Source organism: Balaenoptera physalus (genome assembly GCF_965194825.1).
Source record: "Balaenoptera physalus genome assembly, chromosome: 1".
Classification (NCBI taxonomy): Eukaryota; Metazoa; Chordata; class Mammalia; order Artiodactyla; family Balaenopteridae; genus Balaenoptera; species Balaenoptera physalus.
The window spans coordinates 172,802,603-172,816,826 of NC_138882.1; the positions used below are offsets into that span (position 1 = coordinate 172,802,603).

The 14,224-nt window shown below is 49.5% G+C and overlaps 1 pseudogene across 1 annotated transcript; it reads left to right on the top strand.

Moving 5' to 3' along the window:
• Positions 1–899: 899 nt before the first annotated feature.
• Positions 900–3,302, top strand: LOC309663904 (WASH complex subunit 3 pseudogene; annotated as a pseudogene). Its single transcript has one exon. The product of its transcript is annotated as a WASH complex subunit 3 pseudogene (transcript).
• Positions 3,303–14,224: the final 10,922 nt, after the last annotated feature.

Here is a 14,224-nt window from a genome sequence, read left to right on the forward strand (position 1 = left end):
ACGCCCCCTGGAGGGTCAGATGGGAGGGTTCCCACCTGCCGGCTCCCTCAGAAGGGGAGGGCAGTGAGCCTGTGCCTCGAGGGCCTGCACCTTCTCACCTCCTATCTGCACGTGGAGAAAATGAACTTGCAATGGGAGGCGCCCAGAATCCACTGTACAGATGAGGAAACTAGGTCTTGGAGAGGTCAAGTCATTTTCCCAGGATCCTACCAGGCGGGCAGTGTCAGAGGTGGGATTCAACCCCAGGTCTTGGTAGCTGCAGAGGCTGAGCCCTTGGTGACAGAGCCTGGACCCTGGCGGTGGCCTGCGCTCTCCTGGACCCAGAGAGCCCCGGCAGCGCCCAGCCCGCTCCCTACCCTGAACTTCGGGAGCAGCTCGGTCATTTCCCAAAGACTCCGCCTTTTCCCAACCGCAGGCCTCCAGGTCTGAGCAAACCTTGTCCCTGTACTTCCTGACAGCCTACAAGACTGCAGCTGACCTGGGCCTGGGGCACGCCTGGCCTCCGTTAGGTGCCTCAGGGACCTAGCGCTGGGATGCTGGCCTTGCTCGTTTGTCTCATTGGCAGGTCTCTCCTGCTGCCGCAGAGCCCTCAGCTCCCCCAGGCTCCCCAGGAGAGCACGAACAGACAGGCCACGCCCCCCAGAACACAAAATGCCCAACTCTGCCAACAGGACAGCTGCCCAGAAGGCTGAGCCCATGCTGAGCAGAGCTGGAGGCCGGTGACCAACAAACAGCGCAGACGCCCCAGCCAAGCCCTCTCTCCACCCGAGGGCAGGGTTGGGCTGAGTGGCGGTGACCCTGCAGATCCCGTGGCCTGGTGGCAGCAGGAGGACAGTTGTCTCCAAACCCCACCCTCCCTTGATTGACAACCCAGCCCCAGCCAAAGACAGCCCAATTTGTTGCATCTTCCCACACTTAGAAAAGCAGTAGGACGCTATTACCGGGTTGGGCGGGGCCGGTCGGGGAGGGGTTTGTGGGTGAGCCCTGGGTCCCCCGCCCGCTGGGGAGATGGATGAGGATGGGCTTCCTCTCACGGGGTCAGGCATAGACCTGACTAAGGTGCCAGCTATTCAACAGAAAAGGACGGTGGCATTTCTAAACCAATTTGTGGTGCACACTGTACAGTTCCTCAACCCCTTTTCTGCAGTTTGTGAGGAGAAGCTGGCAGACCTTTCTCTTCGTATCCAGCAAATTGAAACAACTCTCAATATTTTAGATGCAAAGTTGTCATCTATCCCAGGGCTAGATGATGCCATATTTGAAGTATCTCCTATAAGTGTCACTAGGATCACAAATGAAACACGTTCTGAAACCACTGCAGAGCAATCACAGAACAGTTTACAGGACTCTGGACCACAGGAAAGTGAAGTAACACCAGAAAATATCTTAACAGTAGCCAAGGACATAAGATATGCCAGATATCTCAAAATGGTTCAAGTGGGTGTTCCAGTGATGGCAATAAGAAACAAAATGATATCGGAAGGACTAGACCCAGATCTTCCTGAGAGGCCAGATGCCCCAGTGCCTGATGTTGAAGGTGAAAAAAATACAGAAGAAAGTTCAGACAGAGAATCTTCTTTTAGTGACTAAGCTTAATTTTGATAACAATTACATATACCTGTGTTGGTGCACATTTACATTCTATAAGAAAGAGAGCCTGAACTTTAACTCTTAGTCATAAAAACATCAAATGGCTACATATCCACCACCAAGCTTCCTCTGTGAAAAAATAAATAAATAAAGCATTTATAATAAAAAAAAAAAAGAAAAGCACTAAAATCTTTAGCTGAGATATGTGTGCCTCGTGACTAGCAACAACCTTCTACCAAGATGTGTGTGTGAGTGCATGTACCCCTTCTCCAAAACCACATATATGCTCACCTCCCCCTGCCTCTTCCAAGCAGTTCCTCAGAGCTCTCTGAGAGACTGTGTCCCGGGCTATAGTCCTCGGTAACTAGGTGTTCTCTTGCAATTGATCTTTCCATGAAGAGCATGCTTTGGGGACATGAAATAACCAGCAGAGAGCCTTAAATGAATTACACTTGTCGACTGAAATAAAAATGCACCGAGTGAGAGCAGGTGCCCACGGTGAGGGGAACTCACACCCCTCCCTGAATAGCTGGGCGAAGGGGGAGCACCAGCTCCAGATCAGAGGCATCCCCACAGGTCTATGCCTGGTCCCTCGGGCTTGTGCCGACTCACAGTGGCAGGGCCTGCCTCTCCACAGGCAAGACTGGCAAGAGTTCCTAGGTCTTCACATCTCCTGCCTATGAGACCCATTCTGCCTAAGAGCCAAATTGAGGAGGGAGAGGGGCCAGAAGCAGACATTTTCCAGATGTCTGTACTTTGCAGGGGAAACAGACACTGTCCATCTGGACCTGCTGATGTGAGATGCAACGTGGCCAGTGGGGAGGTCATGGCCCTTGGGCTCAGGCAGCCCCCGCTGTGGATCCAGGCTCCTTCGAGCTCTGTGACCCTGGCCAGGCACTCAGCATCTCTGGGCCTCAGCTTCTTCACCTGACACGTGAGGCTAATAACAACTGCCTCTCAGGGACAGTTTTATTTTTAGAGTCAAATGAGTTCTCCAACATGATGGCCAAAACATGTGCCTCCATGTGTCCATTACTTCATAAATCAGTGACGAGGAAAATGCAGAGGGTCAACTAGAGGTTTGGATAGTTGGAAATAAACATTTCTGCTTTTCCCCTCTCTTACCTCACCTTGGACCAGCTGACCTGGCCCTTTATACAGAACCCTCCTCTGGCCCAGGCATCTCTTCCATGCTGTCTGCCAGACTTTCTCTGTGTCATTCCCCGTGACTCTGCCTCTGTCTCCAGACGCTTCCCACTCTTCCCTCTCCCTGCCTTTGGGACTGGACTTTCTCCAGTGCCCTGGGCTCATTTGCCCCACTCACATGGAAGACCATGGCGAGGTCATCTCTGCCTTGAAACCAGGCGTGTGCCAGACCCCAAGGGAAGCTGTGTGGGATATGGGTGTTGGGCTGCACATCAGGAAGGGCACCTCTGCTCCTCTGCCTCCCGCCTGCCTGGCCCTTCCCCAAAGCCCAAGTCCAGTTGGATGGACCAGGAGCTCAGCTCAGCTCACAGCAGGCACACCGTGTCCTGGGAACTTCAGTTCACTCAGAACTAAAGCTGGCCCTGGGGGTTCACAGCGGGTGTGCTCCTGGGCGGTAAGGAAGCCAAGGTCTATCCTAAACCCTGCGATCAGTGTGCCTTGTATGGTAGTGAAGAGAGAGCTTCTCCACACAGCTTTAATTGAGGAATTACAGGGCCCTGGAGGATGGAGTCGGGAAGCTTTGAAGACAGACCACCAGGAGGGTGAGGCTGGGGGTGGGAGTGGGGGGCTGGGAGAGGAAGCCTCCCCCAGGGTCACCCAACCTAGATCTCAGTCTCAGCTCTCCCTCCCACTCACTCATGACCTCCCTCCCACTCACTCATGACCTTAAGTTGGGCAAGCCCCTTAACTCCTCTGAGCCTCAGTTTCCCTGGGATTCTGTGAGGGTTGCATGAATATAATGCATGTGAAAGTCCCAACACAGCACTCGGCTTAGTAAAGATGGGCTGGAATCAAACCTCGTCCACTGTGATGAGGAGACCTGGGACCAGGACCCAGTGTCCTGTTGCCTGAACTCTGACCCTCCTGCCCTCCCTCCTGTTCTAGAGGCTAATCCCAGCGTCCCTCCCTTTGGACCCAACAATGAGTCATGTCACACACATGGTGCCTCCCTTGGCCATGTGGCCTTCACAGCATTCAAAGACGCCGGGATTCATCAGGGCACCGCTCCCCGGGATGACAGCAGCTCCACACCAGCTCCTTTCCCATCTCCCTCCCTCCCTTGAAATTCCACATCCTTGGGATAATAGCTGAGAGCGTTTGCGGAGAGTTGCTAATGGCTGGTTGGGTCCCTCGAGGGCTAGTGCTCATTCCCTATAATGACATTCATCAGTCTGTCTGACATCAATACTGTTCTCAGGTTAATATGTTTAACTTAATGAGGCATTATTTTCAGTTACAAAACTCCTGAAGAAGCGTGATTTCTCCTGATGAACTAAGCTGATGAATGGATTAATACCAGGCTTAAACAAGCTGACCAAGAAAATGAATCTAACCGGCTTTGTTTTCTTCTTTAGTGATGGGCTGTGCTTAAATTAATTCGCATAAAACTGCCCATTTCTTAGGGGAAGAAACAGGAAGAAGACCCCACTTGGCTCTGTGATTTGTCCTCCATGTGCCTGTTGTTTCCCTCCCCCCGACCCCCAGCCCCAGCTCCAAAGAGAGAAAAGAGCAAGGACCAGGATGTGAAAGGAGGGAAGGAGAGGAGTGCCTGAAATTGTGCAGCAGGAGGGGCCAGAGTGTGAAAGGGGAGCTCTCACGTGGCTACAGAGGCCACAAGCACAGTGGACACAGCTGGAGCCGGCTGGCCCATCTCTGTCATTGCCAGCTTTGTGGGGTTCACTGCTGTAGCCCCAGTGTACAGCACCTAGTGGGCACTCAGTAGGTATTTGTCACATGATTGCAGTAGGTGCTCAACACAGATAGCTCTTACTGTAATTCAAGGGATCATGTGACCTCAAGAGGGAGCAGGTGCCCAGATACATCTGGTGGGTGAGCCAGATGACTCCTGACCCAAGGGTCAAGGATGACCCAAAGGTCAATTCCCTTTGACGATTTGACCCATCACTCTCCCCATGGGCACTTAGAGCCAGCCAAGAAGTGCCAGCCAGCCAGGATGCACTTTCCTTCCTCCCAGGCTGAGGGCACCCAGGCCATGCCAGTTCACTGCCTGCCCCACTCCTAAACCAGAAAACAGAGAGGGGCTTAGCACCCTCTCTGCACCCATTCTGCTTGCTCAGTGGCCAGAATTCACTCTGAGAGCAAGATCGTCCCTTTTTGTGGTGTCCATAGGCAGGGGTGGGATGGGATCTACAAGCAAGCAGAGCTGTGGAATCAGAGAGACCAGTTGGGCAGCTTGGACATAATCCAGGCAGGAGGCAATGGTCCATAGGCAGGGGTGGGATGGGATCTACAAGCAAGCAGAGCTGTGGAATCAGAGAGACCAGTTGGGCAGCTTGGACATAATCCAGGCAGGAGGCAATGGTGGGAGCATAAATAAGCCTCCACGTTGCAGGGTTGCAGTGAATGTTTGTCCGAAGCCCCCAGCACCACTCCTGGCACATAGTAGGCCCTCAGGAGATGGTAGCTATTATTAGTAGTCAATGTCGGAAATGACAGAGCTGAAATATAATCTCTCAGCTGCCTAGCCTCGTGTGCCCTGGCCCAGGAGCTGTGTCCAGTCTCTTCAAGGAGATGAAAATGGCAAACTCAGGCTGCAAAGGGAATTTGCCGGTGATGAGTTGCAGAAAATTGGGTCTTTGCAGCAGTGGAGAAAGACCAGAGGGTGGGATTAGATACGTGACAAACACCAAACCTTCACACGTTCCCCATGTGCTCACACGGCACAGACCCAGAACATTTTGAAAGAAGGTAACCTTTAAAGGCTATGTTCTCTTTCTCAATTTAAATGAAGTAAGTGTAGGCACTGAAGTGCATATATGGTGACTGAATCGTCCCAGGTCAAACCCTCTCCTCCTATAGTATATCCTCCAGATGGGACTTCAGCGAGGTGTAATTACATCACGCATGCTCTGTTCACGGGACAAGTGATCACATGCATTTCTTTTGCCTTGAGGCTGATGGGCACCTTCCATCTGCAAATGTGGCTTTTAAGTGTGTCTGTTTGGGGGAGGAGTTCTAAAAAAACAAAGACAGCCCCCCCAGAGCAAATCAGCCTCTGGCTTTTCAAAGGCAGCAGCTTCTGTTTGCTGGTTTTGCTCTTGGTGAATGTTTCTGGCAGAGAATCCAGAAGTGAGGTCAGAGGTCACCTCAATCTGAGCAGAGCCCTGGGTGGGGCTTGGGTCCTCGCACAGCTGACCGAGTGATCTGGAACCTTTTGCTTCCACTCTCTGGGCTCAGTTTCCCCAATGCACAAAATAGAGCCCTGAGGCCTGTTTGTGTCTGAGGGTCCTTCTGAGTCGAACGTGACAATAAGTCCAAGTGAAGCTGGGATGGAGGATGGTAAACAGGCAGGGAGTGGAGAGGTGGTGGGACTGGTGACCCTGCTGACGGGCTACCGTTGAAAGTCCTGCCTTTACCACTTCAGTCCAGGACCAACTTCCAACCACCAGCCCCTGAGTTTCTTTGCCCAGGGGGTGTTCTTTGATCACCAAATCCTACCCCAGTACCCTGTGTGGCAGAAATTGCTTGTCCCAGCATTAATGCCCCAGCCCTGGGAAGAGCCTTCGACCTATGGCAACCGATGGCAAGGTAGCTGGGACCTCTGGCGACCAATGACGAGGTAGCTGGGACCTCTGGCGACCAATGGCGAGGTAGCTGGTGTGTAAATACGCAGCCAGCTGTTCTGATGGGGGGCACTTTCTTGTGCACGTGTGTGCAGCACTACCTCCTGGTTTGAACACAGGCTTTTTTGGAGGGCTTCCCTTCCCTGGCTCACTTCCCTTCCTCCCTCAAGTGTTTCTTTTCACCTCCCAACTTAATTGCAGTCATTGAAGCCTTAAGTTCTGCTAACACGGGACCCAAAATTAAGATGACAACTGAGAGAGAGAGAAGAGCACAGACAGATTCTAGGGTGGGCGCTCATCCCAATGGTGTGTTCAATTACTGGGAGCTCTTTGAGCTGTAGATTTACGATGTGTATGCTTTCCTCTGTGTGTGTTTTACATTTTACGATAATAATAATAATAACAGGGCCCTTTCTACTGAGATGCCATGAATATGCTGGGGGGATGGCGGTGGCAGGGACATCCAATATATAGAGTACAGTAATAAAGTAGTGAATTTTGTCAAATGATGTGTGGATGAATGAATTTATTAGAAAACACATGAACTGTTGAATAAATGAATGAACCAAAGAATCATGGAATACATGCATGAACGAAGCGATGAATGAATGAACACCATCAGGAGTGAGCGAATGAATGAACCTAGGAAAGAAAGGATGTAAGAAGAAATCCCTGGTGACTGCGTGAGGAGATTTGTGCCCAAATGGACAATGGAAGGAAGGACGAGTGGATGAAAGGACACACATGGGAGTAAAATGAATGAATAAAGTAACACATAAATGAGCATGTGAAGAAACCAGTGACAGACCAATAAATGAATGAAAAAAAGCTGAAGAAGCGAGTGAATGAATGGACATAAAAGTCTAAGAAACAATAAGCAAATAAATAATTATATAAATGTTTAAGTGCATAAATGATTTGATATGTTCTGGCTGCACATGAGGGGGAAGTAATTTGTACAGCAAAAAACTCTCAAGTCTGAGACAGCGTCTCCACTCAGACACCTGGGGCCAAGGTCTTAGAAAATCAGCACGTTCTCAGAGAAATGTCCAAAAGTGACTTCAGTTTGGATTTAATAGAAACATTTTTAAGCAAATATCTATGATGCAACAGACTGGGCCACTCCCCAGAATAAACCCTGAGTTAAGCGGGAAGAGCTGAATGGAATTGACTATATTGTTTTCACAATTAGGTCACAGATAATTACCTATTATGTAGCAAATCCCCAGCATGATTTTAATAATCACTATTTAAATAACACATTTTCACTGTCTTCCTTACAAATTAACCTCTGGAGTTTTAATTACTGTCGGCATGGGAAAGTTTGCTATGTGGCTTGGGAATGAGGAAGGGGGTTGGCATTGTCACCGTGATTGTCCCCTGAGACCCCGAGGCCAGGTGATTCTGGGGACAGAGCTCAGGTTTGGGGAGACCCAGGTCCAGGATGTCAAGCAAGTCCCTCCCCCCATCTGGGCCACCTCAGTCAGCTCCCCTGAGAAGTGAAGATGGTCTCCAAATGTCCAAACTCCCCAGGTTATCAGGACCTCTCACTCCAGACCCAGCTCAGGGTCAGATTTAGTCACCCCCCACCTGTTTCCCCACAGCTCAGGCGCATCCTCATCAAGGGGTAACGGGGTCTCCTCTGGACCTGCGTTTCTCCCCCACCAGACTGAGGGCAGAACCCATCTGGTCCTCAGCACGTGCTCAGCTCCCAGCGCAGGGCCTGCACACAGTAGGTGCTCAGCGAACGCTGGGGGAGGAACGCATGGATCTTGCTGTGCAGTGTGGGTTTGAGAAGCCACTTCAGTCCCTTTCAGAACCACGAGGTTTGATGAGCAGGCGGCCTCTCACCACGTCCTCATGGAGCTTCTCACAGTGGCCCCGTCGCTGATGCTCTCCCAGTTTTTTTTTTTTTTAACATCTTTATTGGAGTATAATTGCTTTACAATGGTGTGTTAGTTTCTGCTTTATAACAAAGTGAATCAGTTATACATATACATATATTCCCATATCTCTTCCCTCTTGCATCTCCCTCGCTCCCACCCTCCCTATCCCACCCCTCTAGGTGGTCACAGAGCACCGAGCTGATCTCTCTGTGCTATGCGGCTGCTTCCCACTAGCTATTTTACGTTTGGTAGTGTATATATGTCCATGTCACTCTCTCACTTTGCCACAGCTTACTCTTCCCCCTCCCCATATCCTCAAGTCCATTCTCCAGTAAGTCTGTGTCTTTATTCCCGTCTTACCACTAGGTTCTTCATGACCTTTTTTTTTTTTCCTTAGATTCCATATATATGTGTTAGCATACTGTATTTGTTTTTCTCTTTCTGACTTACTTCACTCTGTATGACAGACTCTAACTCCATCCACCTCACTACAAATAACTCAATTTCGTTTCTTTTTATGGCTGAGTAATATTCCATTGTATATATGTGCCGCATCTTCTTTATCCATTCATCCAATGATGGACACTTAGGTTGCTTCCATGTCCTGGCTATTGTAAATAGAGCTGCAATGAACATTTTGGTACATGATTCTTTTTGAATTATGGTTTTCTCAGGGTATATGCCCAGTAGTGGGATTGCTAGGTCATATGATAGTTTTATTTTTAGTTTTTTAAGGAACCTCCATACTGTTCTCCATAGTGGCTGTATCAATTTACATTCCTACCAACAGTGCAAGAGTGTTCCCTTTTCTCCACACCCTCTCCAGCATTTATAAATATCTAGGAATAAACCTACCTAAGGAGACAAAAGATCTGTATGCAGAAAATTATAAGACACTGATGAAAGAAATTAAAGATGATACAAATAGATGGAGAGGGCTTCCCTGGTGGTGCAGTGGTTGAGAATCTGCCTGCCAATGCAGGGGACATGGGTTCGAGCCCTGGGCTGGGAGGATCCCACATGCCGTGGAGCAGCTGGGCCCGTGAGCCACAGCTGCTGAGCCTGCGCGTCTGGAGCCCGTGCTCCACAACAAGAGAGGCCGCGACAGTGAGGGGCCCGCACACCGCAATGAAGAGTGGCCCCCGCTTGCCACAACTAGGGAAAGCCCTCGCACAGAAACGAAGACCCAACACAGCTAAAAATAAATAAATAAATTTAAAAAATTAAAAAAAAATAGATGGAGAGATATACCATGTTCTTGGAGTGGAAGAATCAACATTGTGAAAATGACTCTACTACCCAAAGCAATCTACAGATTCAGTGCAATCCCTATCAAACTACCAATGGCATTTTTCACAGAACTAGAACAAAAAAATCTCACAATTTGTATGGAAACACAAAAGACTCCGAATAGCCAAAGCAATCTTGAGAAAGAAAAACGGAGCTGGAGGAATCAGGCTCCCTGACTTCAGACTATACTACAAAGCTACAGTAATCAAGACAGTATGGTACTGGCACAAAAACAGAAATATAGATCAATGGAACAGGATAGAAAGCCCAGAGATAAACCCACGCACCTATGGTCACCTTATCTTTGATAAAGGAGGCAAGCATATACAGTGGAGAAAAGACAGTCTCTTCAATAAGTGGTGCTGGGAAAACTGGGCAGGTACATGTAAAAGTATGAAATCAGAACACTCCCTAACACCATACACAAAAATAAACTCAAAATGGATTAAAGACCTAAATGTAAGGCCAGACACTATCAAACTCTTAGAGGAAAACATAGGCAGAACACTCTATGACATAAATCACAGCAAGATCCTTTTTGACCCAGCTCCTAGAGAAACGGAAATAAAAACAAAAATAAACAAATGGGACCTAATGAAACTTAAAAGCTTTTGCACAGCAAAGGAAACCATAAATAAGATGAAAAGACAACCCTCAGAATGGGAGAAAATATTTGCAAATGAAGCACCCGACAAAGGATTAATCTCCAAAATTTACAAGCAGCTCATGCAGCTCAATAACAAAAAACAACCCAATCCAAAAATGGGCAGAAGAGCTAAATAGACATTTCTCTCCCAGGTTTCACTCCTTCCCTGGACTCCATCTCCGTCTGCCCGTCTCGGTCCCTCCCCCACTCCCTGTGCACTGCCTCTAGTACCTGGTGGGCCTGAAAGTATGGAAACTGGTGTAATTGTGCACAGAGTGAGTATCTGTGCATGGGCTCTGACGCGGGGCCGGGGCTCTGCTCTGATCAAAGTTCATGAGGGTTAACATGTCTCTGGGTCCCCGCACTGACCCTGACTGGCCGAAGTATTGATGAGAGGTCAGCATGGGGTCTGACCCCCCACAGGGATGGGGAGGAGACCTGCGAAGCTTCCTGTGAGCACCTGGATGGCGTGGAGGAGCTGGATGGAGGATCCAGGTCCCTGACAGTGACCTGGATGCCGCCCCTGCTGTCCAGCGTCCATCTCACTCAAACTGTCTCTTTCTGTCTAAGGTGTTGGAAACCGCACCTGACGAGGTCCTGCCTGCAGGTGTGATGGACAGTCCCTTGTCCCCTTGTCTGTGTCTGACCCCCCTGACCATTTGGGTGACAGCCAACCCCTCCCCCAATCAGCCCTGATGGAACTGGCCGAGGCAGGGGGCAGGAGGAGAAGACCAGCCTAAGAGGGAGGCCGAGCCGATCACAAAGGCCTGAACTCCGTGGGGAGGAGTGCGGACTCCGTCCTATCAGGAACGAGGAGCAGGTGGGGAGAGCATAGCAGTAAGTTCCGTGCAGCTGAGCTGAGCGACACCTTCATCCGGGGGATCAGGAACCTGGAGGGGATCCCTGGTCAGCCCAGGTAATCCGTGACCACAAGTTACCTTGGGGTATGTCACCTGTAGGACCCCCACCAGTTCCAGGACCTACCTGCCTCCCAGCTCAGCTGATGGTGTTGGGCACAGAGACCAAGTGACCATCCGGCCGGTCACCTCCATGGGCTCTGCCTGGTGGGGCTGTTCTGGCCGGACTCCTCCACGCCCCCTGCTCTCCCGCAGCAAGTCCAGCCTCACAGGGGCAGCCCTAGCAGGTGCCCTGGGAAATGGACCAAGGGATCCCTGCTCACCTTTCCAGGATGCCAAGGACACCCCCAGGCCGCCTCTGGGTTGGGGAACCACAGGTGGCCAGACAGGCAGCTGAGAATCCTCTTATATTTGCTACATTCTTCAGTTTGTTCTTGATCGTCACAAATTGCCCTTGGAGACAGAGGAGGAAGTTATAAAAATGAAAGGAGAAATAGGCAACAGTGACTCCCATGAAATGAGATCAAGTTTCCTTCTACACAATTGAACATGGACATTTAAAACATCCTTGTCACACGATGCAATGACTCCTGTTAGGGAAGATTATTTGATAATGAAAGGGCTGGAGGTTTCTGGATATTTAAGGAGCAAAGAACCAGGGGCTTCAAAGTCAGACAGACCGAGATTTGAGTCTCAGCTCATCCACGTCCTCAAGCAGGTTTCACCACACTTTCCAAACCCCATCTTGTAACTTCTTAAGTGGGAGATGGTGCCTCTCTCTCAGGTATAAATGAAAGAACTTGGGTACAGAGCACAGCACCTGGGACACTGCAAACATTCAAACCATGGTTGTTGTTGTTATCGACTAAGTGAAGAATAAAGATAAAGCAGAGGTCGTCTTTGGAGAGATGTTTCCTTCCTTTGTCCTTTTGGAAATCTCCTTGTTGGGCTGCTTAGCTAATTTGATAATCTCTTATTCTTCTGATAAAATAAAGCTCGACTGCAGAAAGCTTTATCATCAAAGGAAGAAAGAAAAAAGAAGATACTCACACTGCAATGTCCATAAAAATCCATTTCTTACGCAAGGTCCCTGGTTGCAAAGAGGCGAAGGGCAGCCCCTTGCCCCTGCCTGTGTCCCCTGCACTGAGAACAGGTTGGGCAGAGTCTCGTTGCATCCCTACAACTGCTGCAGGGGGGCACCATCCTCCCATCCTGCAGATGAGGAAACCGAGGCTCAGAGAGGTGATGTCACTTCAAGGTCAAATGATGTCACCTTCCTACACACCTGCCAGGTGAGACCCAGCAGGGACCAAATTCCCTGCTCCACGGAGCTGGCGTTATGCTGGGGGGCACAGGCCATAGGGATGAAGTCGTAGTACGTGTCAAGTGGTGATCAGTGGGAAGGAGAAAAATCAAGCTCGACGTCAGACAGCCTTGTTTGTTCTAATGAAGCACCTGCCCATGTCCTGCAGCCTTGAGGCATCTCAGAGCTGCTTTCTGCTAGGGAGGCTTCTGGGTGTGAAGAACACTCTTATGGGAATAATGGGTGCATGGAGAAGGACCAAGGACCCTTCCTTCCTTTCTTCACTCATTCACTGACTCGCCCATCGCCCAGACCAGCCCTGGTGTAAGTCTGTGGAACCAGGCCCCCCAGGCCCCATCCTGGGGCTTACACTCCAGCTGGGGCCCTGATCCTATGAGTCAGATCAGACCAGGAGGTCGTGCCAACTCCAGCCTGTCTCAGCCCTGGGTCCCTTGTCCGTACGGTGCAGGCAATAACAGCGCTTATTGACCTGTCACCCACCCGTGCTGGGAATGTGCTGAGGGTTCACGTGCTTCATCTCTGCCCAGCCTCACAACCGCCCTGCGCGCCCACAATGCACAAATTAGGAAACCGAGGCCCAGAGAGGTGACGTCAGCTGCACAGTCTGAGTCAACAAGTGGCTTCAGGGTCAGAGGACCCGAGTGTGTGTCCAGGCTCGGCCATTCCCCGGCTGTGTGACCTCAGCAAGCCTCTCGCCCCCGAGCCTGTGTCCTCACCAGCAAAGCAGTGATGATGGTGGTACCTGCCTTATGGGGCTGTTGGGAGGGGAAGTGAGGTGGTGCTCAGGACACACATGGGACATGCCTGGCCCAGAGCAACTGTGATCATGGTGACAGCGACTCCCTGCCCTTGGGCTCACTGCACTGATCCTCCTGGCAGCCCTTAGATGGATATGCGATCATAACCCTTAACAAAACATGCCGTGGTCTCCGGTTTGCAGGTGAGGAAAATAAGACTCAGCAGAGTGGAGTCATTAACTAAAATCGCAAGATGACAGCTAGCAGAGTCGGATTCCTTCATCTTTCCTGTGCTTTCTATCTACCCCGATTTTCTCCTTTGCTTCTTCCTTTGTTTTCTTTTTGACTCATTTGCTTCTGTCCATTGTATAGATCAAATATCCTTCATTACCTTTCTGCTTCTACCGGTTGCAAAAGTCTGCACCCTATTTCTCTCCATTTATTAATTACCTTAAAATGAAATGTGTACTTATTTAGACTTAATACAGTTTAAAGCTCATCAACATCTCTGCCCTCCCTTTGAACAACACCAAGATCATCAAATACCTTAACTCTAATCTCCCATCTTAATGTTGGTTTTATCTAGTGCTATGATTCCATCTTCTTTTTCTACTTCTCCCAACTTAGTTCTTACTATTATTGTTGTTGGTTTTCCTCTTGTTTCATATAGGCAATAAGTAATTAGATTTATCCCAAGTACACAAATATTTCTACATGCTTGTCCTACTTTCATCCTATCCCTTCCTTTTAAGCTCAATGTCTTTCTTTCTGAAGTGATCTTTTATTCATTCTTTTAGTAAGATCTGGTAAATTATCTCAGTTTTTAATCTGAAGTATCTTTTTTTCTTTATCAGTTTTTTTTAAATGTAAGATCATTACAAAGATATCTTATTACTCTTCTTTTTTTTAATTTTTATTTATTTATTTATGGCTGTGTTGGGTCTTCATTTCTGTGCGAGGGCTTTCTCTAGCTGTGGCAAGCGGGGGCCACTCTTCATTGCGGTGCGCGGGCCTCTCACTATTGTGGCCTCTCTTGTTGCGGAGCACAGGCTCCAGACGCGCAGGCTCAGTAATTGTGGCTCACGGGCCTAGTTGCTCCGTGGC